The sequence below is a fragment of the Lynx rufus genome, unplaced genomic scaffold (assembly GCF_022079265.1).
Source record: "Lynx rufus isolate CCGP_SWC_20201006 ecotype Redwood Valley unplaced genomic scaffold, mLynRuf1.p SCAF_21, whole genome shotgun sequence".
Lineage (NCBI taxonomy): Eukaryota > Metazoa > Chordata > Mammalia > Carnivora > Felidae > Lynx > Lynx rufus.
The window spans coordinates 27,240,519-27,266,525 of NW_025814836.1; the positions used below are offsets into that span (position 1 = coordinate 27,240,519).

Consider the following 26,007-nt stretch of genomic DNA (forward strand, 5'->3'; position numbering starts at 1 on the left):
CACCAGCAGCCTACCTTTTCAATGCTTTCTCCAAGGGCCTGCCTCCTTGTCACCTCAGTGGGGGACGTGCCAGGGCCAGACGAGAGTCGGAGGCTCTGGGCAGTGGGGAGGAAGTACCCCCAGGAAAACTTCTCAGAGACTTGTGTTAGCAGGATGTCTCTTCTCGTGACTTTTCATCAGAGTCTAAACCAAAGGTTCTGAAACGTTTTAGGCTCGGGACCCTCTCACACTCAAAAATTATTGAGGACCACTGGGTGGCTCAGTCGGTTGAGTGTCCAACTCTTGATTTCAGCTCCGGTCATGGCCTCAGGGTCATGGGATCGAGCCCCGAGTCAGGCTCGGCATTGAGCGTGGAGCCTGCTGGGGACTCTTTCCCTCTGCCCCACCCCTCTCTTTCTCTCTCAAAAAATGAATAAACTTAAAATTATTGAGGACCCCAAAAAACTTTTATGTTGGTTATATCTACAAATGTTTATTGTATTAGAAATTAAAAATAAGACACTTTAAAAAATAAATATCGGTTTATTTAAAAAATAGTAATAACAACTCGTTTAGATGTTATTCACGTTGGCGTCGCCTGGGTAGCACAGTCCCTTGAGCGTCCGACTCCTGATTTCGGCTCAGGTCATGCCCCAGGGTCATGGGATTGAGCCCCACATTGGGCCCCACGCTGGGCATGGAGACTGCTTGAGATTCTCCCTCTCTCCCTCTGCTTCTTTTCGCTCACACACTTTCTCTCTCTGTCTCTAAAAACGTAAAAATAAACATAAATTTCAGATGGAAATTAGCTATGTTTTCCAGAATACGAGTCAGTAAAAAGAGTGACACCGTGTTACGTTTGTGCATATCTCTTTAAATTTTTTTAATGTTTATTTATTTTTGAGAGAGAGAGCGTATGAGCGGGAGAGGGTCAGAGAGAGAGAGGGAGACACAGAGTCCGAAGCAGGCTCCAGGTCCCACGCTGTCAGCACAGAGCCCGACATGGGGCTTCAACTCACGAACTGTGAGATCCTGACCTGAGCCGAAGTCGGATGCTTAACGGACTGAGCCGCCCAGGCGCCCCTGTGAGCATCTCTAACATTTGGCTTAACAAGAGGGAGCTTGATTCTCATTTGTTTCTGCATTCTCTCTGATGCAATACCACACATCACGTAGCCTCTGGAAAACTCTATTGTACGCTCATAAGAAAAAGGCAAATCGTGACTTAGTATTATAGTAAAAACAGTTTTGATGTCACAGACCCCCTCAGACTGTTTCAGGGGCCCCTAGGGGTCCATGGATCACACTTGGAGAACCACCCAGGCTGTTCCAACTTGCCCAGGCCTCAACTCCCTGACTCGGACGTGCTTCTGCCCATCCATGAACGTTCGTTACATCCATTTTCCAGCCCTTTTATGACCTGACTCCTGTGTAGGTACTCTCGGCTTATCCCTACCAAACTCCTACTCATCCCTCAAAACCCACTGTAAAGGCACGTTACATGCTGAAGGCCTTCTTGACACCTTTAGGCAAAATCAGGACTCCTCCCTTACGTGTTTTCACACACTCTATCCCTCCGTCTGCAGTAACACTTACCCTCCTTAAGTTGAAATTCATCAGTCTGTATGTTTGCCTTCTTATTAAGCCAGAAAGGTATTTTTCTGAAGTTTGGGGGTTTTTTTGTTTCATATCGGAATGAATTGAAGGTTGTAAATTGATCCATGTGCAGATAGCTAATGAAGGACCCTGACAGCTGTCCAATCCTCCCCTTCCTCTGGTTTCTGCTTGAGGCCTCCTTTATCATGTATTAACTTTTTGTGCATAACAGATGTGAGGTCTGTTATTCTGCCCCAGCACCGGTTCCGGCTTTATCGAAGCCCCGCGATATGTTACCCACATCGGCTCAGAGCAAGGTTCAGTGTCCAGCCGGATCTGTCTTTCCATCCACTATGGCTCTTTTTCTTCTGAATTTTCCTAGAAGTTCTGATCTGTTCATGTCTTCAGGTTAACTTTGGAATCATTTTACCAATTTCCAAGAAATAATCCTGCCAGGGGTGCCTGGCTGGCTCGGTCAGTTAAGCATCTGACTCTTGATTTCAGCTCAGGTCATGATCTCACCGTGTGGGTTCAAGTCTCGAGTCAGGCTCTATGCCGACAGCATGGAGTCTGCTTGGGATTCTCTCTCTCTGCCCCTCCCCCTCCCTACCTTCCTCGGTCTCTCTCTCTCTCTTTCTCTCTCTCTCAAGATAAATACAAATAAACTTTTTTTTTTTTTTTTAAAGAAACAATCCTGCCGGGATTTTAACTGGGATTACATATGCCTATAAGGGTTTGGGGGAGCAGGGAGAGGAATGTGTATCTTCATAGAGTTTGGACGGCCCATCGAGAGGTCTGAGGGGGTTTCTTTTTTCATTTATTTGGCTTAAAAAAAGGCTCCCAACATATTTTGTTTCCTTAATTTTATATTAGTGAGTGAAATATTAAAGAGAAATGCACACAATCGTCGTATTTCTCCTTAATGATTCACTCATTTATATAATGCTTTGTTGATACTGGGGATAAATTGTCAGTTTTTTTCTTATATTTTCAAACAGGTCATTGATGATATAATTGGTACTTAATTCTATATATCTTATTTTATATCTAAGCACTTACTGATCTTTTTAAAATACTCTTTACTAGGGGTGCCTGGGGGGGGGGGCTCAGGTCATGATCTCACGGTGTGTGAGTTTGAGCCCCACGTGGGGCTCTGTGCTGACAGCTCAGAGCCTGGAGCCTGTTTCAGATTCTGTGTCTCCCTCTCTCTCTCTCTGCCCCTCCCCCGCTTGCTCACGCATCTCTCTCTCTCTCTCTCTCTCAAATAAACATTAACATTTTTTTTTGCAATACTCTAATAATTTTTCAGTTGGTTGCTTTCCCTCTTCCTTTCTAATTTGTATCCTTTTTATGTCTTACAACTTGTAGCCAGATTTGTCCAAGCCAAATTAAATAATATTGACCATATCTGACACTGGACTAATTTCTGACAAACGCTGATTTCTTGGGAATAGACACTTTTTTAAAACAATGATGCCAAGGAAACAACTTTTATGTGTCTACCTAGCGTTCATGAGAAACGGCTGTCGATTGTATGTCTGTGTTCTCCGCATCTGTCAAGACCCCACTAAGATCCCCTTCATCTGATCTGTAGACATACAATAGCACATGAGTAGGCTTACTGACACTGCCTTTTTCTTTTCACCTTTATCTACCCGGTCTAGCCCAGTTCATCATCAGTGTCAAGTTGGCTTGCATTAAATGATTGTAAACGCCGTCCGGCCGGGGCACACGCTCCCTTCTGTGCTGAGCCGGGCGGCTCTCTTGGGCCAGAGGATGCTTACCCCCCCGAGAGAGAGCACGGGCAGAGGAGTCTTGGCCGGCCGTGCCCACCGTGGTCCTGTCTTACCCACGTTGGCTCTCTTCTCTCCCCTCTGCAGACAGGAAGGGGCCAGTCTGCCCGGTGATGGGCTGGCATTCAGACACTCCCCTCCCAGCAGCAGCAGGGAGGATGCCCTCGGGGAAACTGAGGCAGCAGGTCCCACCTCTCCCCCCACCACCCCTGGGGCCCAAGGTCCACCTGCTGGGAGCTGATGGGGCAGGAGCACCCATCACCTCACCCACGCCCGACGGCCACCCGGATGGTGAGTGTGCTCGTAGCGTCCTTCTCCAGGATGCGCAGTCTTCATATTTGGACTTTCCAACGGTGTTCGTGGGAACTTTCTCCGTCTCTCCCTGGCTCACTGGTCAGGCTTCTCGCTCCATGTTTCATCAGTTTTGATAACTTTTTAAATTAAAAAATGGCCTGTTTCATTGAGATTTTCAAATGTGTGCGTGTACGTCTGCACCGTGAGTCCCGCCGCCTCCTGCGCTAGGGGGTAAGGTCACTGAGAATCGCAGACCTCACTCCTAAGGACCCCGGTAGAGCCGTGCTCAGCTTGGGGTCACTGACTCTAGTCGATGGGCCTCTTTGAGGGCCTGAGGGCAGCTGTAGATTCTCTCCTTAGAAAACTGCGTTGACTGCACGCGAGGCTTTTCCGTCTGGGGTAGAAAATTCCCGCACCTCCCACGCCCCTTCTGTGGGCCACAGGCCTGTGCCCCTGAACTCCACAGCTAGGAGTCCCAGGGGACAGGCAGTTGTCAGCTGCTAGGTTTCGTCCTCGCAGGTCCAGCTGGCAAGGCCGTTCTGACTGTGAGATGAGAGTGTGGGGCACCTGGTGGCTCGGTCAGTGGAGCATTCGATTCTTGGTTTCAGCCCAGGTCATGATTCCAGGGTCATGGGATCGAGCCACACTTCCAGCTCTGTGCTGACCGCGTGGAGCCTGCTTGGAATTCTCTCTCTCCCTCCCTCCCTCCCTCCCTCTGCCCTTCCCCTGCTTGCATGCTCTCTCTCTCAAATAAAAAATAAAAGACAGTGTTTATATTTATGTTACATCACATCTAGTTTATATTCTTTACAAGGCTACTTTGATTATTCAATGCTCCATTTATTGAGCATAACAAAATTTCTTTGTTACGAGTTAATATGATTGGACTGTTTTCTGGCCTCAGCTGTATTTCTCATTTTTAATTTATAAATTGGGTACTTGGATTTATACATCAGGCTTGTGTCCTTGGCTAATGTGAGTCTGCCTTGAGAAATGAATCTCGTGACCAAAGCAGCCTTCTGAGATGCAAGGCGGGCCTGATGTGATAACCACATCAGGGCAGGAATGCTGCCTCAGGCAGCCTCTCAGGGGACGTCCCACTTGCCCCATCCAGTCGACGTCCCAACAAGCACTGTGACAGCGGACGTGGGCCATTCTCTGCACCTAGAACTCTCCTAACCCACCTGTGTACCCTTGCCTTTATTCTAATGGTAATTACCAGGCTACAGCCCCAGAGTTCAAACTTTTGTCTGGTTTCATTTTCATTTTAAAAATGCACCATCTTGGGGCAACCTGGATGGCTCCATAGGTTAAGCGTCTGATTCTTAATTTCGGCTCAGGTCACGATCTCACGGTTCGTGGGTTCCAGCCCCGCATCGGGCTCTGTGCTGATGGTGCAGAGCCGGCTTGGAAGTCTATCTCTCCCTCTCTCTCTCTCTCTCTCTCTCTCTCTCTCTCTCTCTCTGTGCCCCTCCCCCACTCATTCTGTCCCTCCCTCTCTCTCTGTGCCCCTCCCCCTCTCATTCTGTCTCTCCCTCCCTCTCTGTCTCTCTCTCTCTCCCCCAGAGTAAGTAAATAAACTTAAAAAAAAGTCTAGACTGCGAAACACTAGGAAGTAGAAAAAAGTAAGAATATACATCTTCTGTTTATCAGTTCTACTCTTTTTTATAGCTAATTGATTTAAATACTTGACCTTAATTCTCTACTTCCTAGTGGTGTCCTTAGGACATTTCCCCCTTCTCCTGAATCTGCCCAGTGGGCGTGTCCTCTTGTTCTCTCTCTGATACAGAAGTTACAGAAGAAACTTCCCTCCAAGGCCAGCAGTGCCTTGTGGTGCGCACGTCCCGCACTGATTTCCACGCCGGCTCTGTCTCTCCCCCAAGAGCTCCTCTCATTTGTATTTTCAGAGTATCCCTTCTTTGACCCCATTTCAGTCTGAGAAAGTGTCTGGGGGACACAGACAACGAGGTGTCCAGGCCGGGCTTTTGGAACAGATAAGGGACGGTGGGTCAGAACCAAGGAAATATGGATCAAGTATGAAGTGCAGTTAGTAACAATGTCTGTGTCCATATTGATTCATGGATGGTGGATCGTGACGCATGTTCCGTAAGATGTTACCAACAGGGGAGGGTGGGCGTGGAGTAGATAGGATCTCTCTGAACTGTTTTCATGTCTTCTCTATCAATCTAAAAGTATTCTAAACTTAAAATTGTATTGAAAAAGAAAACCTCTCTGTAACCCCTGAGACGCTCATCAGAACCTGTTTTTTTTTTTAATGTTTATTTATTTATTTTGAGAGAGCGTGCGTGCCTGTGAACAGGGGAGGGACAGAGAGAGAGAGTGAGAGAGAGAGCATTCCAAGCAGGCTCTGCACTGTCAGTGCAGAGCCCAGTGCGGGGCTCGATCCCATGACCCTGGGATCATGACCTGAGCCAAAATCAAGAGTTGGAAGCTGAACCGACTGAGCCCCCCAGGCGCCCAGAACCTGTTTCCTCCCAAAGGGCTCACAGGCGTCAGTGACCTGTCTTGCCTGGGCCTGGGGCCAAGAGACCTCATTAGGGGCCACTTAGTGAGTAAGACGGGGGCTGCCCAGCCATCTCCAGAAGCCGATACTAACAGAGGCGGGTGCTGAGTGTTTCCTGTTTGTCCCACAGGGACCACCCCCAGGAGCGTCCAGTTGTGGGAAACACTGGCAGGAGACGGGAGCGAAAAGGACCCTGAGGCCTGGTTACTTGTTTCTGAGATCAGCCCTGCTGGGTCACGGAGGTGAGAGCATCTATGGAAGGCCTCTTGCGTTCAGCTCTCCCCATCTCGGTTCTGGTAACAGCCTTCCCCTCCTGCCCTTATCAGCCCAGAGCACAGCCTGCCCTCGGCACCACGGGCGTGGGACTTATCGGTGGCACCTGGCGACCCCACCAATGCCTGGGTAGCAGACACGTACGTGCTGGCCCCCGATAAATGTTTGTCAGACGAACGGGCCGGGCACTGAATCACGGAGTGGTGCAGTCACACGAGAGCCTTGTGACTTGTGGCCACACCGCCGGTGGTTAGAAGACTGTGCGGTTGGCGCTGGGCACAGCTGATGGCTCCTCTGGGGGGACCAGGCCAGGGATCTGGGGCAAGTTGTTGAAGCTGGCCGGGCTCGATTCCTTCTCTTTCGAGTGGGGATCGTACTGTCGTCTTCACTGAGTTGATTAAATGAGAAACAATTCACGCAGAGCGTGGCACAAAGATAAATGCTCTGTAAACAGTAGTCATACCTGTGATCTAACCCAGGCATGGCTAAAATCACACGGCCTTGTGCAATAGGTAATGAGGGAGGACAATTAACACACAAACGTGATTGGCAAGTAAAGTTGTAAACACGTCCCACCCAGCGAGTAAGCCAACAAACACAGAGTCAAACAACAGTGAGACACCCTGTCTTGCCTCTAAAATGAGCAAATCGCTGTAGTGATACTTAAAACTGGAAAGGACACAGTCAGGGACACTCAGCCATTCAGTGTGGGGCTCAAAAATACCAGAATGCAATAGTTTCAAATTAAAAAAAAAAAAATGTTTATTTTTGAGACAGAGACGCAGAGTGTGAGCAGGGGAGGGGCAGAGAGAGAGGGAGACACAAAATCCGAAGCAGGCTCCAGGCTCCGAGCTGTCAGCACAGAGCGCGACGCGGGGCTCGAACCCACAAACAGTGAGATCATGACCTGAGCCTAAGTCGGATGCTTAACCGGCTGAGCCACCCAGGCGCCCCGACCTTGTATTTTATAATCTGAAAGGGAATTTCCTAAAAACCAAAAAGTTGAACAAAGAAAAACCTAGCAAAACTGTATGGTATGATCACTGGTTGGTAAAAGTAAGCAAAACTTTGTGTATGGAGAAAAATCTGGGAAAAACGAGAATTGAGTGGAAATTGGAAAGTTAAATGTCTTTCTTCCCCTTCTGAATTTTCCCCGTTTACAGTTAGGAATGAGCATTACTCTGGTGCTAAAAGGAAGCATAATCTTTTAAGTTTTCTTAATAGCACAGTTAGATGTGCTCAAAGGTGGTCATTTTCAAGACGAAGACACCAACAGCCCAGCAGTGGATTGGGTGCCACCAGGGGCCGGCCCCCAGCTGGGTCCCAGGGCTCCTTGCTCTGAATATTTGGATTTAAACATTTAAATGCTTTGAGTAGAGCAGATTGCCCTTAGTAATGTGGGTGGGCCCCATCCGATCAGTTGAAGGCCTAGGTGGAACAAAGACTGACCTCCTCCAGGCAGGAAGGAATTCTTCAGCCGATGGCCTTGGGACTTGAACTGTACCATAGGCTCTTCCCTGGCTCTACAACCTGTCAGCCCACCTGCAGATTTCGGATTTACCAGCCTCCAGGACCATACAGGCCAATTTCCTAAAAAATACCTTTCTTGCACACACACCCTCTCTCTACACAGGTGCACCCTATCGGCTCTCTTTCTCTGAAGAACCCTGACTCACATGAAGCCCAAACAGAAAACGTTTTAGGCTTTGCGGGTCGTACAGGCTCCGTCCCTCCCCACTCCTCTGCCACAGATAACACGTAAACACATCTCAGTCTGGGCACTGGTGACATTTTGGACTGGATACTCCTTGTTGTGGGGCCATCCTGTGCACTGTAGGGTGTTTAGCAGCCTCCCTGGCCTCTAGCTTCCAGATGCCCATGGCAGCTGTCGGTCGTGACAATCCAGGACGTCCCCTGGGTGGGGGGCAGAGAGGAGACATACCCTCACCCTCACTGAGCACCGTTGAAGTACATGAGTGAGCCTGACTGCGTTCTAGTGGCCTGGGGACTGGAGTCTGCCGACCCCGCTCTGGGCAGTGTGGTCTTGGAGCTTTGCAGCAGGGGCCCCGTGGTTGGGAGTGTGGGGACGCGGCAGGAGCCCTGTGAGGTCACACGGAGCCCGGCCACATCCCAGGTCTGCCGCCCGGTCCTGAAGGTGCCGTTGCTCTGATGAGGGCAGGTCCCAGAGCAGCCCAGCGCTCTTCTGTGCGTCCCAGCGAGGTCGGAGGGCTGGGGAAGACGGGGTGTTGGGTGCGTGGCCACGATCCCCTGGGCCACCCTCGGCACCGACTCCTCCTCAACGTCCCCAGGGTCTCCCCTCGGGCGAGAACCGTAATAACGGTTTCCAGGTGGCAGGAGGTTTACCAGCCCGCTTCAGGTGGGAGCAGCGTCTGGGGCTCATTGGCGACTTTCTCTGGCCCGGTGTGCGGACGGATGGACAAGGCAGGCACCTGCAGACCCCCGGGCGGAGGGCGGGGTCGCCGAGGCTACACAGGGCGGGCTCGTGAGCCGTGACCTGGCCTTGTGCTCCGCACGCTGGGCACGGATCACTCCCTCAGAGCTTGGCCCAGTATGAGCCCCGTGGTCATTTGTGTCCCAGCCGAGGACTTCCTGGTCACGCTCGGGGTTGACCTAGCCCCACTCCAGCTATGTCTGACAGCATACAGCCGCCCTTAGGGAAGCCCAGCCCTCCAGGAGCCCTTGGCAGGGCCTCAAATGCAGGGGGTAAGCAGCGAATGTGGTCGGGCGGCTGCCTGCAGCACCTGGGACAGCTCTGGAGCAGAGCACCTGTGGGCAGGCCCCGCGCCCGCGACCGCGTGCCACAGTCACGGGAGACTTCACGGGGCCCACCGAGGCCCAGGCCCGAGAGGGAGGAGAGGGCCTGGGTGGTCTGGCTTGGCCAGCGTTTGAGAACCCTGGGTCAAAGCCTCACCTCCGACCCTCCAGGCCCTACTGGCTCCCTATTGCCACGTTAGCAAGACCCCGAGATCTCTTTACGTGACCTGCACTTGGGGAAGTGCTAGCCTGGATCGTAAACTCGCAGCGTGGATGTGGGTGGGCCCCGAGAACAAGGCTCGGGCCCCAAGAAGCCTTAGCTGAGCAGCGCCGGCCACCAGGACCAGCTTGGGGCAGGGTCACCCTTCTGAACCGACAGGGAGACGGTAGAGTCCAGTCAGACAGAATGAGCTCCCTGGCGGGGAGAGGAAGGAGGGGCCCACTCCCTGGGTCCGGGGCCGCAAAGACATCTGGGGAAACGTCGAAGGCCGGGACTGTTGCGGCAGACGTCAGGCACGGATCCCGTTTGCCGGGACCCTCCCGGGCATCTGTGCGCTTGGCCTAGCCTTCCTGGTCCAGGCCAGCAGCTGCCCGAACCCTGCGTCCTCCGCCTTTGCTCTCTTAGACCTAAGCTCAACCTTCAGATCCGATGACCCAATCCAGCTTCTCAATTTTGCGAGTCCTGGTGTCCGGCCGCACTCACCGGCGGTGGCCCCAGGAAGCGACCCCCGAAGACCCCACCCCTGCCCAACCGCAGCCTGGCATTGGGAGTCTGGGGGTGGAGAGTGTCTATGAAAGCCCCTCGGCCGTGCTCACAGACGCCCTCTGCCTGACTCCTCTTTCCAGTTCCCCACCAGCGTCCTCCAGGGCTGCCCTGTGAGATCTCCACCACTCCTTATGCTGGTCACTGCTCTGTCCCTGTGGTTCCCCCATACCCCGCCCACAACTTGGTCCACAGTCCTAAACAGATCTTCCTCACATTGTCCTGATTTGAGCGAGCCCCCTGTTGGGAAGCTGGGAAGGGTCGCTTCCTTCCGGAGAGCTGTCGCCCCAGCCCCAGCGATGCCCGCTAAGCTCGCCAGCATCGGGGCGTCCCAAACTTGGAGTGTGGCACACACGACAAGGGGCTCCCTTCCAAGAGATGACCTTCCCACCAGCAGGCATGACCCGGCCAGGAACCAGACGCCAGAAAGGGAGTGAGATCCCAGATTTCAGCAAAGGCTAGGGGCTCATGTCTGTGCAGAGCACGGCAAGATTCCTTTTCTGGCCACGGGAGGCTGGGCTCAGTGACCCAGACGGTTCCTTCCAGCTGTGAGGTTGCGAGTCTGCAAACGGCCCCCGCTCCTCTGACCCCCTCGTCACGCTCTCTGGGTCCCCAGGACACGCTGATGGCAAGTGTGCTGATTGGGAAGGAGGAAAGGAAAGATCGGCGTTCCTCCCGCCTCATCAGCTGGCTGCTGGGACTGACCCCAGAGCTACAGGGTGCGGGTGGGGGCAAAACCCACAGGGCTGCTGGCTCAGAGGGTCGGGAAGGTCAGCGTCAGATTTCCCGGAGGAGGCGTGGGGTAACGCAGGATCCCCCGCTGCAGGACTTCAGACCCTGGCGACAGGGCGGTCAGAACATGGCGGTCTGCCAGGGAGGTGGGGACACAGCACCGGGCCAGGGGAACCCGGCAGGAACGAAGCAAAGGGTGGCAGGGGCGGCGTGCTGTCAGATCCTGGCCGAGGGGCCTGGGCAGCGTCCAGAGTCCCCATGGGGTGGGAAATTGAGAGAGGGCCGGGCTCCAGGCAACACGGTGTTCTCGGTTGGGACCTGGGAGTCCCGTGTGTAAATGGCTGCAGAGGAGACCAGAGACAGGAGGTACATGGCCTGCGTCGTGCTCACACTATACCCTAGGACCTCTGCCAGCTCCCTCATCACGGAGCCCCTTCCTCACGAAGCGCCCTGCTAGCTGCCGAGGGTGGAACGATGCCCGGGAGCAGCAGGATGTGCGCCTCGCCTGCGAGCTCAGAACCGTCCCTCTGCCTTCGCGAGCACAGCCTCGGCGGGCCAGGGGCGGCCGAGTCAGCAGGTGGCAGGTCTGATGGCCCGGATCCTGGCAGCTGGGGCCGGCAGGCTGCCAGTCACAGAGCTCCTCCCGCGCCAGCCCAGCTGCCCAGGAAAGCGTGTGGGTGTGGACCCAGCCAGTACAGCAGAGGGCTCAGGCCATAGGTGACCAGCTGTCCCGGGTTACCCACGACTGAGCCGCTCCCAGCAAACGGGCACAGACGGTCGCTCAGCACAGAGTGGTGAGGCCCTAGGATTGAGGACCTCGGGCAGCTGGGAATGCAGAGAGGCCAGGGACTGAGTGAGGCCGTGTCCCCAGGGAGTAATTGCTGGCCCCAAGGCACAGCCCCCAGGCGGGACCCCTGGAGTCCAAATGCTGCAGGGGTCCTGTTTGTTCCCAGCCGCCCTGAAGGACCACACAGCTGGCTGCCTGGGGGCGCAGCGTTCGTAGCATCTCTGACCCCAGTTCCTCCAGTGGTGGTTCGTTGGTCACTCTTACACACGAGGAAGTGGAGTCAGAAGGGCATTGAGGGTCAACTGTTGCACGGTTTTGGTTTGGGTGTGGGCTCCCAGAATCCCCTGGGTGCCGTCTTATCACGGTGACTGGACGTGTTTACCACGTACCGTCTTTCCCACCGGATTCTCCTGCAGAATCTCCCGTCTGGTGTCTTTGCATCTTGCACACCCGAGGCTCTCAGTAAATGTTTACGGAGCGAACACACAGATGCAGGCTCGCTGTTGCAGGGACCAGGGGCCGAAGGGCAGACGGAGACGGTGCAGCTGGTCATTCTGCAAAAGGCAGGACCAGGGGACCGGAACAGACACCACAGGAAGCCTGGTTTCAGGCGAGGAAGCGGCCTCACGGTCATCCGTGGTGTTGCTAGAGTTCCTGGCAAAGGTTCTGTTTGTTTAGGGCCCCCCCCCCCCGCCAGCTGGCCTGCCCGCCGGGTCCTGTGCCCTCTCCCTTTCTTGCTGGCCGTTCGTCCCTCCCACACCCACGTGCTGCACCCCACTGAGGGAGCGCTGGGCTCCCCGCGGCACTGGGCAGGGCGCAGAGGCTCTAGAACGGGGAGTCCCCCACCCCACCGCCGGGGTGCCTGGGCACAGAGAGACACACACAGACGTGCAGAGCCACGATGCAGGGGACAGTGGGTGGCGGTGAAGTGCCAGGGGTGGGGCCGTGGCGTGACCGGACAGGTGTGAGCCGGAAGCTTGAGCAGGCGGCATGCCGTGGCCGTGACGTGGAGCCACCCTGTGGCTCCTCCTGCTTGGGTCCTCTGCCCCTGTGTCCTTGCTCACCTCTGCGGGCCCCGGGCTCGGCTGCCGTCGTGACTCACCAGCGCCGCGGGCGTGTGTGCGCTCCACTTGGCTCTCAGCCCTTCCGCGCCCACCGACGCTGGCAGCCGTCTCACTCCTCCCAACTCCGCCCTCTCCTGCCCCGCTGACTTTGATGCTTGCCGTTTGCCTTCTGTGCCTGCCAGCTCATGAATTATTTATATGTTGTGCTTCCTCCGCGGGCCACCTTGGCAAACAAGACAAGTTCCTGTGGACCTCATCGCGGCGAGGGGTGGGACAATAAGCGGTCGGTCATACACAGTGTGCCGCGCGCTGTGCTGGGCGTAAGCACTGTGGCCCCGGGGCTGGAGCGGGGCTGGACGCGGCAAGCCTGGAGTCGGGGAGGGCGTCAGGGAGGCTGCAGCCCTATTTCTGGCGTGTAGACCCTGCCAGGCATTACAGCTTCGTGCCTTGTCCGCCTGTCCCCTCGCCCACCCTTTCCCTTAGTCGTTTATTCATTGGCTCATTCACAGGCCATTTCTAACACCTGTTATGTGCCAGATGCTGTGCCAATCCTGGCAATACACGATGAAAAAGATTTGTCCTGTGCAACACTGGACTTTTAGGGTCCCACACGTGCCCCTCTCCTCCCTGCTTCACTGCTCCCTCTGCCTGGAAGATCGCGGTCCCACCCTCCACCCCTTTCCTGGCTTACTGCCTCCACCCTTTAGACCTCAGTTCAAAGGTCACCTCCTGGGCGGAGGATTCCCTGCCCCCTTGACCAGTTTAAGGTCCCATTATGATGCTCTCATAAAAACCCGTCATTTTCCTTTCATAGCACCTGTAATTATGTATTTCTTAGTGGGACTATTTCACTAATGTTGGTCCTCCCAATCACCTGTGTAGAAACTCATTTGTTACAGTTTTTACACTGTTTAGCACATGGTAATGGTTTAATAAATACAAACTGGATGGATGGATGGAGGTTGGATGGATGGATGGATGGATGGATGGATGGATGGATGGATAAGTGGGTAGATGGAAGGATGGATGGATGGATAGATGGATGGATGGATGGATGGATGAGTGAGTGGAAGGATGGATAGGTGGGTGGATGGAAGGATGGATGGATAAGTGGGTGGATGGAAGGAAGGAAGGAAGGATGGATGGGTGGATGGGTGGATGGATTGTTGAATGGATGGTCAGTCAGTTGAATGGATGGATGGATTGAAGGGCGGATGGATGGATGGTTAGTTGGATGAACTGGAACTGAGGCATAGTGAAGGCAGGGACCAATTAGGGGACTGATCCAGAAGTCAGGGAAGGAAGGAGGTGAGGATCAATGTATAAGCCAGAGTAGTAGAAGTGGGAAAGTTGAGGAGAGGATTGACAGGAAGGAATCTGTAGGATTTGGCCTCTGGCTGAATGTCAGGAGCAGAGCAGAGGGAGGAACACAAGGTGACAACCAGGATTCTGACTGAAGGCTAGGGAGACTGAAAGTAAGAAAGAGAGGTGCCTGGGCGGCCCAGCCAGTTAAGTGTCCAACTCTTGGTTTTGGCTCAGGTCCTGATCTCACAGTCTGTGGGTCGAGCCCCGCGTTGTGCTCTCTGCTGACAGTGCAGAGCCTGCTTGGGAGTCTCTGCCTCCCTGTCTCTCTGCCCCTCCCCGCTCACGTGCTCTCTCCCTGTCTCAAAAATAAAATAAATAAACAGTAAAAAAATAAAAATGAAAAAAATAAAAGAACAGGTTTGGAGGTGTGGGACGAAGATGTCCTGCCAAATTTGAGGTACCTGCTGAGGCGTCAAAGTGGGCATTTTAAATTCTTTTTGGCCACTGCGAAAGTTAGGATAATACCAGCTTCCCTGAGAGAGAAACTCCACCAGACCAGCGGCCTAACGCAATGCGAGCTTTTATTTAAAACATTCTCTTCGGTCCCTGTGATAGTCCAGTACCCGTCTTCCTGTTCAGCCTGATGACGGGTTGACACAGAGGTTTAGGGAGCCTCAGAGCTGAGGGGAAGAGACAGGAGAGCACTCCCCAGCTTCTCAGCCACCTCGGCCCCAGAGGACCACCTGTGAGGAGAGCCTACCTCACACCGTACAGCCAGAGGTCCAGACTTGCTTTCTCAGGCTTCCTGGAGTCCAGAGCACAGACACCGGATCAAGGCTCTGACACTCAGGCGTGCCACCCCCACACTTCGACGGGGACCCTGACCAGCAGCCCAGCGGAGCCCATCCAGTGAGGGAGACTGCGCCTGAGGCCGTGGTGGCGGCTCTCCTGGCTGCAGCGTCCACCCACCTGCTATCCGGTGGCCCTGAGACCGTGCCTGGGTCCCCTGGTGGTGGTTCTGTGCTGTGATCTTGAACACCGTTCTCTGCTGTGTGGTCTGCTTGTCCTTCTGGAGTCTCTGAGAGCTACTTACCGCCTTTTTTTTTTTTTTTAAGAAGTTTATTTTTTTGTTTTTATTATTATTAATGTTTGTTTATTTTTGAGAGAGAGAGGGGGAGACACAGAATCCCAAGGCAGGTTCTGCCTGGACAGCAGAGACCTGACGCGGGACTCAAGCCCACGAACCGCGAGATCATGACGTGAGCCAAAGGTGGATGCTTAACCGACTGAGCTACCCAGGCGCCCCTACTTAATATCTTTTTATTTTTTAATGTTTATTTATTTTTAAGGGGGGGGGACAGAGAATGAGCGGGGGAGGGACAGAGAGAGAGGGAGGCACAGAATCTGAAACAGGCTCCAGGCTCTGAGCTGTCGGCACAGAGCCCGACGCGGGGCTCGAACTCACGAACTGTGAGATCGTGACCTGAGCCGAAGTCGGACGCTTAACCGACTGCGCCACCCAGGCGCCCCTAATATTTAGTTTTGAGAGAGAGAGAGAGAGAGAGAGAGAGAGAGAGCATGAACGGGGGAGTGGCAGGAAGAGAGGGAGACACAGAATCTGAAACAGGCTCCAGGCTCTGAGCTGTCGGCACAGAGCCCTATTCGAGGCTCAAACTCATGAACCGTGAGATCGTGACCTGAGCCAAACTCAGACGCTCAACCGACTGAGCCACCCAGGCGCCCCTACTTAATACGTTTGTAAATAAAGTTTTTCTGCGTACATTTGCCAGCGGTGTTTTCTGTCGCTTGTGAGGAGACAGACCAAGAGTAAGTATACGGTAGCAGCTGGAGGCCCAGTTGGAGGCCCTGAGCTTGGGAGACTTGGGCCAGAGCCTCCCCTGGAGGTGTTTGCAGCCATGGGAGGGGACAGGGGGGTTCTGGGAGTCTGTGTCACCATGCTGGAAGACAGCGTGGTCTGGAGCCTCCGCACATGAGTAGGGACTAGGAGCTCACGAGGCAGGGAAGGAGCTGCCTGTGCAGCTCTGTTCCTGGTCTCCCCCCCCCCCACACCCCTCCCCGCCCAAAGGCCCTGCCTGGGGGTTTGCCCTTTGGAAAATCAACTCCTAGTCCAAGAAGATAAATCCGTCTTTTCTTCAAGCCGTGGTGTCTTTCATGGTGACTTTCTTGTTCTTCATTAACGACAGAGTTCTGTAGTCTTTTTTTTTTTAAAGTTTATTCATTTTTGAGAGAGCAAGAGAGCATGGGGGAGGGAGGGTAGAGAGAGAGAGAGGGAGGGAGGGTAGAGAGAGAATCCCAAGCAGGGCTCCACGCTGTCAGTACAGAGCCGGACATGGGGCTCGAACTCACAAACTGTGAGATCACGACCTGAGCCGAAATCAAGAGTCGGGACGCTCAACCGACTGAGCCCCCGGGGCGCCTCCAGAGCTCCGCGGTCTCAAGGCCACCCCAGAAGACTCCTGTCATTATGACGATAGTTACAACACCCACTTACCTAGAGCGATGGCACCGAATGGGTGACATCGGTGACGCCCTCCCAGTGCAGCAACCTGCGTCCCCACAGCACTCTGGCCCACGGAACCCAGACACGGCCTCAGCACGCTCTCACGTTCACGGGCGCTCGCTCCCGAGATGCGGCCTGCTGCTTGCCGGTTCACACGGTGTTTTATAGATGAGAAAATTGGTAACTCGAGAGGTTAAACGACTTGCCCCAGTTTGCACATGTATGTCACAGGAGAGTCAGGATTTGAACGCAGGGATCTTTTTATTTATTTTTATTTTTATTTATTTTTTTAGTTGAGAGAGAGAGAGAGCACGCGTGAGCAGAGGAGAGGAGCAGACAGAGAGAGAGAGACGATCCCAGGCAGGCTCCAAGGTCAGTGCAGAGCAACGTGGGGCCCAATCCCATGCCCCTGGGGTCATGACCTAAACCGGAATCAAGAGTCAAATGCCCAACCGACTGAGCCTCCAGGCGCCCTGAAAGTGGGGATCTTTTTTTTTTTTTTTTTTTTAATTTTTTTTTTTCAACGTTTATTTATTTTTGGGACAGAGAGAGACAGAGCATGAACGGGGGAGGGGCAGAGAGAGAGGGAGACACAGAATCGGAAACAGGCTCCAGGCTCCGAGCCATCAGCCCGGAGCCCGACGCGGGGCTCGAACTCACGGACCGCGAGATCGTGACCTGGCTGAAGTCGGACGCTTAACCGACTGCGCCACCCAGGCGCCCCTGAAAGTGGGGATCTTGGTGTAACAAGGTGTTCCTTATCTGTGTGTCTTCTAGGTGACAAAGACCTCTTTCTAATGCATCTCAAGGGACAGAGAAAGCCAGGACCAGCTGCTGGGCCTCTAGGGATGGACCAGCAGGTCGCACGGGCTCATTAACAGCTGGCAAATGGGATTATGGGCCAGACAAGCAGCTGCAGACTTCCAGTCTCTGCATGGAGTTTGTGCCCATGGTTGGTTCTATGTTCTAAGAAGCCCTGGATATCTGCCCACAGGGGGTAGAGGTCAGTGAACTTAAATGTCCAGAAAGATAGACCTTGAGCATCTGGAAGGTTGGGTCATAGGGGGTAGAGCCACGGCCACTGAGAGTTAAGGACAGAATTTTGTCCAACGATTCATGTGTTTTGGGTTTTTTTTTAATTTCTTTTTAATGTTTATTTTTTTTTTGAGAGAGAGAGAGAGAGACAGAGCATGAACGGGGGAGGGTCAGAGAGAGAGGGAGACACAGAATGTGAACCAGGCTCCAGGCTCCGAGCCGTCAGCACAGAGCCCGACGCGGGGCTCGAACTCCCAGACCGCGAGATCATGACCTGAGCCAAAGTCCGAGGCTCAACCGACTGAGCCACCCAGGCGCCCCAACAATTCACGTGGTTTTAAAAAAGCAGCAATGTCTCGTCCTTCAGGGATGGACGGCAGGCCCAGCGAAGGCACCAGCCCACGAGGAGAGGCTGGAGCTAAAAAGGGCATTTCCAGACTCCCTTTCCCCTAAAGTACAAGATGCGGGTTACTCTCTACCAACCACATGGACTGCGTGTCACGGCGAGTTGTGCAGAGAGAAGAATGTGGCAGGGACTGCGGCAGAGGCACTCCCCGAGGTCAGGGTGGCTCCTTGGAGACGGCTGGACGGCTGGCTTCCTGCCTCGGGAGCTCCTTCCCCACGCACACACGCATGTCCCGTGGCCGCTCGGCTCTGTGTTGTGGTTTTGGGAGTCCTTCCTGGAGGCGCATTCCTGTGTCTGTTTCTTTAGTCCCTCCAATGACTCTGTGATCTGTCTTTAACCCTTAATAAATACCTTGCTGGGGTAGATCCTGTGGCCTGCAGCCTAGAGTCTGACCGATGCCCCACGCCTGGGAGGAATGCGTGCTGGTCACTCAGAGGCACGCTGAGCCTGGGGCAGGTCCACTGCCCTCCCCCGGGGACTGGGGTCGCACCCCTGCCCTGGCTCCAGCTGAGCGAGTGTCTTTTTCTAAACTAGAAGCCCGTGCCCCCTGGGAGTCATACCAGCTTCCGTTCCTGTCACTGACAGTCCTGGTAGAAAGGAGACGAGAAGGAGGAAGGGTCCATTCTGCTTCTAGAAGGAAGTTAGTGAGCTATACGTTGAGCACGTCTTTCAATAACCCTGACCCAGGGGCTGCTGGCTGCGATCTTACTACGCCCTGGTTGGGTGTAGAGTGAGTGTGTGTGTGTGTGTGTGTGTGTGTGTGTGTGTCCGTCCACAGGCACTTGCCTGACCCTTGTGTTGATCACGGCTTCTGTTTGCTGAATTCTGATGCCTTGCTGTCTTGAGGCGCCGGGGGGACTGCCCTTCGCAGGGTTGGCCTGTTCCTGGGGACAGTAAACAAGGCACCTGGAGAGCTCCTTTCCAGTGCAAACCACATTCAGAATCCACATTCCCATCTCCCTCCTCTGTGGTGCTCTCACCCTGCAGGCCACCGTCCACCTGTCCTGTAGGACCAGGTACCACACAACTAAGGACAGCCCCTATTATGCCCAGAGAGGACTGACCTTTTTAAAAAAGTTTTTTTAAATGTTCATTTACTTTTGAGAGAGACAGAGACAGAGAGTGGGCAGGGGAGGGGCAGAGAGAGAGGGAGACACAGAATCTGAAGCAGGCTCCGGGCTCCGAGCCGTCAGCACGGAGCCCGACGCGGGGCTCGAACCCACGAACCGTGAGGTCATGACCGGAGCCGAAGTCAGATGCTTAACTGACTGAGCCCCCCAGGTCCCCCCAGAAGTGGCTGAGATTACTCAAACTAGCCCATCTTCAGCCTTCTCACCCTGCTTCACCTGTTCCTTCCCCAATTTCCCCCCCATCCCCTCTGCCTCCTGACCGTCCCTGGTGCTTCTATGAGTATAACAAACTGTTTTCAATGGCAGTTGACTCCGGATCTGATGGCCTCGCCATACCTAACAAATAATTAAGCCTGTATTTTAAAACACTCCTCTGTTCATTCATCCATCCATTGAAAGGATATCTCCTTAGGCCTCTCAAGCGTCAGGAACGATTCTAGGCCTCGAGAACCCAGTGATGCGCAAATCAGACACCGTTGCTGCCTTTGTGAAGTACGGCTGGGGCAGCAGACATGAAACAAATCGTCACACGGACAAGTGTATGATTAAACAATACAAGTTAGACAAAAAGAGGAAAAGATTACAGGGTGCCGTGCGAGCACAAGGGGGCAGGATGTGGCTTCTAAACTGAAACCTGAAGGGGGGCCTGGGTGAAGAGTGGAGAGAACATCTAAGGAGACAGAGCAGCATGTACTAAGGCCCTGGGGCAGGAGGAGGCATGGGGTGGCCAGCGCACCCTGCGTGAGAAGGCACAGGCCTCAGACCTCCTGTGAGGCTGGCAGGAAGCCTCAAAGGGCATCTTAAGGACTTTGAAATTCTTCCTAAAAGTAACCCCACACCTTTGAAGGGTCTGTAGAGAGATGTCTAGTTTACTTTTTAAAAGACCACTTGGGGGCGCCTGGGGCTCTGTTCGTTAAGCATCTGACTTGGGCTCAGATCATGATCTCATGGTTCCTGAGTCTGAGTCCCATATTGGAGTCCTGCTTCTCTCTCTCTGCCTCTCCCTCATTTGCGTCCTTTCTCTCAAAAAACAAACAAACAGAAAAAAGCCACGGGCACCAGGGGGCAGAGTGCAGGGCGCTGGGGAACGGGGGGCGCAAGAGGTCAGGGAAAGGGGTGAGTGTGAACTGTGTCTGAAGTTTGCGGCCTTGGCTGGGTGTAGGGGTGGCGGAGAGGGAGGGGTGGAGGCTGCCGTGCAGCTCCCGTCTAGACCTCGGTAGGGCTTGTGGTCCAGACAGCCCGGGTCTCTCCTCGTAACCGTAACCGGCCCTGCCCGGACGGGCCCCAGGCCCAGCCCCTGCCCCGGCTTCCCTCCCGGTGGGGGGGGGGGTGGGCACTGCCAGTGGACATTGTGAAGGCATCTCTGGCCCAGCGCCTCTCCCTGCCCTCGACCTGGGACCTCGCCCGGAGCCGCCCTCAGCCGCCCTGACTCCCGCAGAAGGGTAACAAGATACGAATTTTCTCCTTTCCCCCTCTTTAATGCTCCTTGAAAGAGTCGTGTCCCCTCTTTGGGGAGTGGGGAGGCAGGGTAGAACTATTTCCAGGACTAATACGACATCTTCTCTCCAGGGAGTACAAATCAGTCATCGGTCATTTATTATTTACTTATTTATTTTCAATTTTCTTTAATGTTTTTATTTATTTTTGGGAGCCCGACAGAGCGCAAGCGGGGGAGGGTCAGGGAGAGAGGGAGACACAGACTCTAAAGCAGCTTCAGGCTCCGAGCTGTCAGCACAGAGCCCGACGCGGGGCTCGAACTCACAAACCGTGAGATCACGACCTGAGCCCAAGTTGGTCGCTCAACCGACTGAGCCACTCAGACGCCCCCTGGTAATCCTGTTTTTAAAACACAGACACCCCCCCCCCGCCCCAGCTACCGTCCCCCCTGCCAGCCCTTGCACGGTGAGCTAATCTTTCTGTTGCCCGAGAAACGAAGCTGGCTGTTTTTTTAAAAAGCACATTTACGGAGGTGAAATTTACATACAATAAAATGCACCCATTTAAAGTGTATAATTTGCTGTGGGTTTTTTTTTTTTCCAGTTCAGTGGGTTTTTACAAGTGTCAACACCATGTAACTGCCAGCCAACACCATCAGGATATTAGAATGTTTCCATCGCCTCAGAAAGTTCCCCGTGCCCTTTGCAGTCAGTTCCGGGCCCCGGGAAACCACCCATGTGCGTGCTTTCCGGTTACGAGATCGGCTTTGCCTATTCAAGAATGTTCTGTGAATAGAATCATATAGCAGGTAATTTTTTGGCGTCTGGCTTCTTACACTTAGCGTAATGTTTTAAAAACGTCCCCCGGGGTTGCGCGTATTAGTAACGCATTCCTTGGCACAGATGCGCCATTCTGTGTATCCAGCCCCCTGATGGGGGCGTTAGGTTGTGTCCGGCTTGGGGCAGTTATGAATGAAGCTGCCATGAGCATTGGAGCACACTTCCTTGGGTGGATATATTTCTGTTTCTCTTGAGCAAAATACAACCGTGGAATTTTGAGGTTGCAGGTTCACCCTGCCCTACTTTGTTCTCTCCTTCCCGCCGGCCCTGTGAATGCAGTTGTCCCACCCATACCTGCGCTCAGTCTGCTTTGTCTCTTGTGTTGCAGGTGTTCTAGTGGGTGTTGAGGGGTGGGCTGGTCGACTTGTTGTTATTGAACGGTAAGAGCTCTTTATATATTCTGGGTACAAGTCTGTTGTCAGATATGTGATGTATTGCAATTTTTTTCCCCTCTCCATCTGTGACTTGTCGTCTTATTCTCTTAACAGCGTCCTTTGCACATTTTAATTTCAATGGGGCCCAGTTTATCAGGGTTTTTTTAGTGGTTTATGAGACCTTCTGGCTTCTTTGTGATCATGCTTTTCCTGATAGGAACTGCAGGGTTATTGCAAGAAAAAAATGAGAGAATAAGGTCTTTGGTTCCTATGGGGCAAAGAAATGTGGGTAGGAATTTGGGGGGGCCTGGGGAGGGAGAAACAATTAGGAGGGAGGTTCCCATGTCAGGATGGCACCCTCACTGGAGAATCACTGAGGCTTCTGCCCCAGTGAGCTGTTCCACCACCCCCTGGAGGGAACCCACCTATACTTCTGGTTCCACCGGTTTGCAGCAGCATTCCGTGGCACACAAAAATGCAGAACGCATACCACAGACAGAGTAGGGAGGCCCGAGACCTCTGATCTTGCTTCTTGAACTGCTCCTAGAACATTCTTTCGGGGTCCGGCCTCCTGCCTCCCACGATCTGAAGTCCATTTCCGTCCCTGCTCGGGGCCTCCCTCAGTCCCGGGCAGCCCCTCCTGTCAGCACGCCCTGTCCCTTCCTCCACCTCCAGCCTTTTTATGCCATCTGTCCATTGGCCCCTCCTGTCCCCCAGCTCGGGGGGTGGGGGAGGACGTCCTTCGGAACCCCACCACCTGCCTGCTCAGGCCCGCAGGCTGACGGCGGGGAGGGATGGGGGGCTCTGTGCCTCCATTCTGGAAGGTGCAGCTGCGGGCCACGCTCTGTCATGATGCGCGAACACTGTCCAAAGATTGCTCAAGGAGACAAAATTTTTTTCCCACTTCGCTTTTTTAAGTCACGAGGAAAACCTGTACGTGTTGAGACTATCACAGGGCCAGAACAGTACCTCGCTGATTCATCAGAGGTAGAACAGCTGTGTCTACACGTTTGCTAGTAAATAGTCGACGTAACAGAGAAAAGACTGGAAAATGGGAACTGAAAAATTATTAAGTATAATTAAAATACTGTTCTCTCCAAGGATCGAAAGGTTTTTTTTTTTTCAACGTTTTTATTTATTTTTTTTGGACAGAGAGAGACAGAGCATGAACGGGGGAGGGGCAGAGAGAGAGGGAGACACAGAATCGGAAACAGGCTCCAGGCTCTGAGCCATCAGCCCAGAGCCCGACGCGGGGCTCGAACTCACGGACCGCGAGATCGTGACCTGGCTGAAGTCGGACGCTTAACCGACTGAGCCACCCAGGCGCCCCTGAAAGGTTGTTTAAAGAAAGCTTTCAAGAGGTTCAAAGTCAGCAGGCAATTAGTTGTAATGGTGCTCGAAGGCTCAAAACGAGAGACGTGAGCTAATGAAAACACTCATGAATTCAAGGGTTTGCTAAAGTTTGAAGCTAAAGGTGAACTTTTAATTTGACTCACCTTTGGTGAGGTTGCTGCGAGACCCCAGGCCATCATAACCCATATGCTTCACGAAGATTCATCCTTAATGGATGATCTCTAACTCTCAAAGTGGGCAATTTTTTTTTTTTTTACTTAATCGTTTCAAATGATCTTTTTATTACACAGTAATTATAAGTGACCGAATTCCATTTTGAGCCACTTATGCCTCATTTTCCTCAATGTCGTGCAAAACGTTTCAGGGCGTCAAGTTAGGGAGGCCCAGCTTTTGAACCAGAGTTATCAGTTTTGAACCGGGTTTCCCCGAAACACGACTGAGTGTGGCACAGTGATGTCCGAGTGGATGTAGCAGGTGGAAAGGGTCCAGAACCTGCAGCCGGATGTGCCCACGGGGCACCTGCCGTGGAGACCGGAGACGGTGTTGCCAGGAGGAGGGACCGGCCCTGGGAACGGTGGCACAGTGTGGACTGGGGACACTTGTCTCCATAAATGTCCTCATGTGCCTCCCTGCCAACATCGCAACTTCATGTACTCACATCACACCAATATCCACGCCCCGAGAGCAGGGGCGGGAGGCACTGGCAGGGACGGAAGCGGACGTCATGTGCCGTGGGCGATGTTGGCTGTGCGTCCGGATTCGAGTGTCTGTTGTTCTACGTTTTGCTTTTATTCGGTCGGGATGAAGGCCAAAAGCAAAGACAAAGCCAGGGCGTCATCTTTGGCCCAGGAGAGCCCACAAGAAACCGCCCAAGTCCTCACGGCGGCTTTAGCACAGGGAGGAAGGTGGGACCCGGCACTACCTGAGGCCCAGGCAGGACACGGGTTCTAGGAGAGCTGGGGCCCAGGCAGAGTCGGGTCCCTGTGACACAGGGACTCTGGAATATGGGCCTTGTGCTGAAGCCCCTCGAGGCCCCTGGGGCCCCCAAACCTTCCCGGTCCGGGAAGGAAGGCAGCAGGGAGCCTGGCGGGTGCTGACTGACACGCTCCAGACAATGGTGAACACCACCGGCTCCTGCCCCCAGGTGTGTGCTCACCTTCCAGCCACTTTGAAGGGTGTCTGTTTACACTCCTTGCTCATCTAATGATGGGAGACGGACAGACGAAGCCTTCCGAGGGGTTCAGCCAGTCCGGGAAGTCCGTGGTGAGGGGCCGAGGTGCAGGGGAGGAGGGGAAGGCACCGACCGCCCCAGGCCTCTGGCACACCGGCGTGGCCCTCTGCTGTCCCTCTTGGGGCCACCGTCCCCGGGCCCACCTGGCAGAAGCCCTGAACGGTCTGGCCTTTTCACGCTTGGCAGCCGCGGGGACCTGCCCCACCCACGACATCACCTGGTCCTGTTGCCAACGGCCCTAAATGTCTTCAAGCCTTTGCCAGCCTTGGCGCGGACTCCGTGCCGACTGCGGTGGGGGCGTGGAGCCAGTCCCCCGGTGACCAGGCAGAGCGAGCTCTCGGGGCTGCCGGGCACCGGGTGGGGGTGCGGGGCGGGACGGTTGGGGGCGGGGCGGAGAAGCCAGAGACCTGGTAGTGGCGCCCCCTGGGGGCCCTCCCATCGGGGCGGAAGGAAGCGTTGCTCGAGTCTGACGTTGCCGGCGCGCACGTCTCCGGGATAAAGTCCCGGGTCCCTACAGTAAGTATATTTATATTTTTAAACTTGAAAGTTAGAGGAAAAAGTGATTTGGGAAATGTTGTCCCCTCCAGGAGGTGGAGCTTTGTGCAGAATAGAAGGGGCGTCCCTTCCTCCCGCAGAGGCGCACGCGCGGGGGTGAACACCTTTGCCCTCTGGGCTGGGTGCCCGCGTGTGGGCACAGCTCAGGGCCTCGCGTGGTGGCTCACGGGCCTTCACAGCCGGCCTGGAATTCTCCTCCTGGTGTCACCCCCCTCTTTGCTACAGGGCCAGCAGCCGGCCGTCCCGCCCCCACCGGGCCCGGATCCTCGGCCTCTGATGCCCTTCTCCCGGCTGTGACTCTCCTGCTTCCCCCGCACTGCCCGGGAGGACTGACATATTTTCTGCCCCGCACCCCAACCCGGTAATTTTTAAGCCTCTTCTAAAAAATATACTGTGAGGGGCGCCTGGGTGGCCCAGTCGGTTGAGCGTCCGACTTCAGCTCAGGTCATGATCTCACGGCCGGTGAGTTCAAGCCCCGCGTTGGGCTCTGTGCTGACAGCTGGGAGCCTGGAACCTGCTTCGGATTCTGTGTCTCCCTCTCTGTCTCTGCCCCTCCCCTGCTCATGCTCTGTCTCTCAAAAATAAACATTAAAAAAATGTTTTCAAATAAAAAAATACTAAAAGTTACTGTGAAACATAACACTCCCTTAGAAAAGCGTAGAAAACATATATTCCCAGTTCTGTAAATTATTATGAAGCGGATATCCAAGCAACCAGCAATCAGCGCAGGAGATGGAACGTTCCGGGCCTTCTCCCCCCTCCGCTTCCCTTCCCCCAGAGCCTTCTCTGACTACAGTCGTCTCCATCATGCCGACTTTTAGGGAAATTTCTTCCCGGCATTTTTCCTTTCACCACACAGGATTGCCAGCCTGAGTTCTATGGCTTAGAACCGTTTGTAAATGGAATCACACAGCGTGCACCCTTGTGTTTTGTGTCTTTGGCTCAGTTTTGCGTTTGTGAGACTCATCTGGGTCGCTGTGCGTGGCTGTGGCGGTTCGCGTAGACTGCTGTGTAGATTCCGGTTGCATAGACAGACCACCTGTTTCTGACCTATTCTACGGTGCTTGACATGGAATTGTTTCTAGTTTCCGGCAGTTAGGAACGCTGCTGCTGTGAGCCCGGAGCCTGTCTCCCGCTCGGTGCGTACAGGCGTCCCGCCGGGTGTGGGCCTCGGGGTGGGATTCTCGGGTTCAGGGTCTGACACGTCCGCAAACCAGTCAGCCGCCGCTGTCTGCACCTAC

At 54.1% G+C, this 26,007-nt stretch overlaps 1 long non-coding RNA gene across 3 annotated transcripts in view; it reads left to right on the top strand.

Annotated features, from left to right (window-relative positions):
• Nucleotides 1-26,007, top strand: part of LOC124517218 (uncharacterized) — a 33,535-nt gene that overhangs the window by 3,943 nt on the left and 3,585 nt on the right. Inside the window, exons 2-5 of one of the 3 annotated variants that reach the window (XR_006963380.1) lie at nucleotides 6,317-6,428; nucleotides 17,184-17,409; nucleotides 21,018-21,222; nucleotides 24,992-25,127. This is a non-coding gene — a long non-coding RNA (uncharacterized LOC124517218). Of the gene's footprint in view, nucleotides 1-6,316; nucleotides 6,429-17,183; nucleotides 17,410-21,017; nucleotides 21,223-24,991; nucleotides 25,199-26,007 lie in introns of those variants that run through there. The other 2 variants (XR_006963379.1, XR_006963381.1) reach the window with 2 other exon arrangements.